Source organism: Elephantulus edwardii, unplaced genomic scaffold, assembly GCF_000299155.1.
Source record: "Elephantulus edwardii isolate Elephantulus edwardi_28Jun2011 unplaced genomic scaffold, EleEdw1.0 scaffold00240, whole genome shotgun sequence".
Taxonomy (NCBI): domain Eukaryota; kingdom Metazoa; phylum Chordata; class Mammalia; order Macroscelidea; family Macroscelididae; genus Elephantulus; species Elephantulus edwardii.
Genome location: NW_006399990.1, coordinates 1,601,928 through 1,606,405, shown reverse-complemented (window position 1 = coordinate 1,606,405; position 4,478 = coordinate 1,601,928). Strand labels below are relative to the sequence as shown.

General features: G+C 42.5%; 1 pseudogene; it reads left to right on the top strand.

Moving 5' to 3' along the window:
- The first annotated feature begins 2,801 nt into the window (after nt 1–2,801).
- On the top strand, nt 2,802–4,078 carry LOC102853960 (annotated as a pseudogene).
- The last annotated feature ends 400 nt before the right edge of the window (nt 4,079–4,478 follow it).

Here is a 4,478-nt window from a genome sequence, read left to right as displayed (position 1 = left end):
CAGTGTTCTTCTACTGTTCATAGGGTTTTAAAAGATGTGTTATTTCAGAAGTGGATGGGCAATTCTGCTTCTTGTTTGTGCATGCATGCATACCAATGTAGGTCTTCAGGTCTTCCCTGCTCACTGGATGTCTCTGGATAGGAATCCAGGGAAAAGACAGTGCATGTAGAAAGGCAAGCAGGCCTCTGTGTGTTGCCCATTAGCTGCCTGGCTCTCGTCAGTACTCTCCAGCAAGGATGGTACAGATAAAAATAAAATTAATTTTCTAACAGCAAACTTCCTACCCTGTTAAGGTTTTTGTGATATTTTTTATTACCTGGAGTTTATTGTGGTTACTATGGCATCAAGTCAGGTATGACTCATAGTGACCCTATGGGTAGACAACCTGAACCTTATCCTAATCTGTGCCATCCTCATCGTCTCTGAAACACTTAAGCCAATTGCTGATGTCATCATTTCAATGCATTTCGTTGAGAATCTTCCTCTCCTTCACTAGCCTCCATTTTACCAAGTATGATGTCAATTTCCAATAAATAACCTCACCAAACTACACATTCAAAGTATCAACGATGGAGCTTCACTATCTCTGCCTCTAAGGAGGACCCTGGCTGCACCTTCTCCAAGACATATTTGTTTGTTCTTTTGGTAGTCCATGGTATATTCAATAATCTTCTCCAACACTGCAATTAAAAAGGGTCAATTCTTCTGTCATTCTTCTTTATTGTCTAGCTCTTTCATGGTCTAGCAGATGGTTTAGAAGACCATGGCCTAAATGAAACACACCTTAGTCTTCAAACTGATATCATTGCTCTTTAGCATCCTGGAGATGTCCCTGACAGCATACTTGACCAATGCTATACATCTACTGATTTCCTGACTGCTGGTACCGATGGTATTTATTGTTGTTTCAAGGAAGATGAAATTGTAGAGAGCTTTCATTTTTTCTGCATCTATTATAATGTTGACATCAATATCGCCAGAATAAAATCATTAATAATCTGGGAAAAAAATATCTAAACCCCAATCACTGTGGAGGGAGGTTACCCATTTTTCTGAACTGGGTAATGGCACAATAAAAATTCCTTTGTGAAAGGAATTCAGAAACCCAGGAATTCAGGAAGCTCTTCCAGAAATTACATGAAGTGTCTGAGATCCTTGATTTCATGAGGAACTGGCTTACAGTTCAGAGGGTACAAATCTTTTCCTTTTGAAATGCATGAGAATATATTTCTGCATACTAATAATTGCTGTTGTTGTTAAATGTCATCAAATTGAGTCAGACTTATAATGACCCTATGAACAACAGATCTAAACTATGTCATACCCTGAGCCATTTTCATTACCTCTGACACACTGGAACCTATTACTGCATTATATTAACTCCTCTCATTGAATATCTTCCTCTATTTTCAGCCAACCATCCACCTTTGCAAGTTTGATGCCCTTTTCCAAGGAGTGACCTCTCCTAACAATATACCTTAAGTACATGAGATGAAGCTTCATTATCCATGACTCTAAGAAGCACTCTGTTTGCACTTTCTCCAATACTTATCTGTTTGTTCTTTTGTCAGTCCATGGGATATTTTGTCTATAGGGCTAGAAAAAGGATACAACTCTCACGCACATCTTTCTTCTTTTTAAACCATGCAGAGTTTTCTTGTTCTGTTCTTACCACAGCTTCTTACTCTAGGTATAGATCTCATATAAGCATACTTAAATAATTTAGAATTCTCATTCTTTTCAATGTTAGTCATAGTTTATTATGATCCACACAGTCAAATGACTTTGCATAGTCAATAAAATATAGACTGACATTCTTCTGATATTTTTAGCTTTCAGGCCAGGATCCATCTGAATCAGCCTTAGACTATTAATTGTTTTTGCTGTTGTTGCGTGCTGTTTAATTGACTACAACTTACAGCCACACTATGAACAATGGTTCGAAACCCTTCCCTATCTTGAGCCAAACTCACCATCTCTCACAAACCTAATCCCATTGCCACAGTCACTGTGCCAATGGTTCTCATCCAGGGTCTTCCTCTCCTCTGCTGACCCTCTATCCTTCTAAGCATGATGACCTTCTCCAAGGACTGGTCCCTTCTGGAAATATGACCAAAGTATGTGAGACAGAGTTTCATTTGGTGTTAATTTTACTATACCACTCAACTTAAGTTGAGCAGATTCATTGGGAAAAAATGGGACTCTAACTATGAGCAGGAAAGAAGTGAAGAGTCTAGCATGCATTTGTTTTGAGCAGGGAATTATTCTGTGAATCAGTAAAACCTAGATGACACCAGCAGCAGCAGCAGCAGCTGTGGAGAACCAGAAACAGATGTGAGGCAGAGATGACCCTAGACTGATTCACAAAGCCCAAGTCAGAAATGAAAGCTTTAGTCCAGGCTGGATGGGGAACTCAAGGAGAAGAGTACTTAACTGACAGGACTCTAATAACCTTGTAAAGACTGTCCTAAAGTCAAGATACTGAATATCAGAGACCCCAGAAGCACAACTGAGAAATTACCCTGAGCAAAGTGTGTCTTGCCTCTTACCTGAATTGTAACTTGTTGACTTCTCTAGTAAACTCTATAATCATGAGTACTGCCTATGAATTTTTGAGGCCATTACAATGGACTGGCAGACCTAGGAGTATGGCAGCAAGAGGCATAGGAAAAAGAGTTGGTATAAGAATTAATAGAGGAGTTCTCACTGAGACCCATCACCGTGACTCTACTTGAGATGTACTATCCAAATTCATCATGTGTGAATGCATCTCAGTCCATGTGGGACAGGTAGATGTCCAGATGGGCAATGCTTACTGGAAACTCTACTGTCTGGAACCTGACAGCCTGATGGGCAGATGTCCAGTGACAAAACCATTTGTGGAGGGGACGACTCCTTCACCACCTTCTTCTTTGAAACTGGTGCTGGAAAACATGTACCCTGGGTTGTTTTTTGTGGATTTGGAGCCCACTGTAATTGATAAGATCTGAAATGACCCATATCGACAGCAATTCCATCCAAATCAGTTCATCACTGGAAAAGGGGATGCTGCTAACAACTATGCTCGTGGTTACTATACCATTGGCAGGGAGATCGCTGACCCAGTACTGGGCTGCTTCTGCAAGCTATCTGATGAGTGCACAGGCCTTCAGGGCTTCCTGGTGTTCCATAGCTTTGGAGGAGGCACTGACTGTGGTTTCATCTCACTTCTCATGGAACTGTTCTCTGTGGACTATGGCAAGAAGTCCAAACTGGAGTTCTCCATCTACCCAGACCCTCAGGTGTGCACAGCCATAGTGGAGCCCTACAACTCCATCCTGAGCACCCACAGCACCCTGGAGCACTCAGACTGTGCCTTCATGGTGGACAATGGGGCCATCTATGACATCTGCTGCCACAACCTACACAAACCTCAACCAACTCATCAGCCAAATCATCTCCAACACTGCTTCCTTGTGCTTTGATGGAACCCTGAATGTGGATCTGACAGAGTTCCAGATCAACCTGGTGCCCTGCCCTCGCATCCACTTCCCCCTGGCCACCTACGCACCAGTCATCTCTGCAGAGAAGGCGTACTATGAGCAGCTATCGGTGGCAGAGGTCATTAATACCTTCTTTGTGTCAGCCAACCAGAGGGTGAATTGTGACCCCAGTCATGGGAAGTACATGGCTTGCTGCCTGCTGTACTGTGGAGATGTGGTGACCAAGGATGTCAATGCTGCCATTGCTGCCATCAAGACCAAGCGTAGTATTCAGTTTGTGGACTGGTGCCTGACAGGCTTCAAGGCTGGTATCAACTCCCAGCCACCCACTGTGGTGCCCAGGCAGTGACCTGGCCAAGGTGCAGAGAGCTGTACACATGCCAAGCCGCACTCCCACCATTGCTGAGGCCTGGGCACACCTGGACCACAAGTTCAACTCGATGGATGCCAAGAGGGCATTTGTGCACTGGTATGAGGGTGAGGGCATGAAAGAGGGTGAGTTTTCCAATGCTCAAGAGGATATGGCTTCTATGGAGAAGGATTACGAGGAAGTGGGTGTCGACTCCTATGAGGATGAGGATGAAGGGGAAGAATAGAAGCTGCCTGGAGTCCATTCACTATGTTTATTGCAAAATCCTTTCCAAATAAACAGTCTCCTTGCAAAAAAAAATAATAGAAGAAGGTGCGAGAGTGTAGAAGCACGTCTTACACTTAGAACTGGCTTTATGTTCTGGATGTTGTTAATAGGAACTGTTCTTGTGGAGTTAGTGGAGGTCAGATTGCATACTGACTGCATTCTCTTAACACATAGAGAATTGCTGCTTTTTGTAAACTTGTACCAAGAGTAAAAAAAACCCTCTAAAATAGAATTCCAGTTGATTTTATTATATTAGGGAGATAGCAAATATTTACTTTTATAAGCCACTGAGTTTTGGGGGCTGTTTGTTACCAGAATATAGCATAGCCCATTCTGATAAATCCTTACTCATTAAAAGA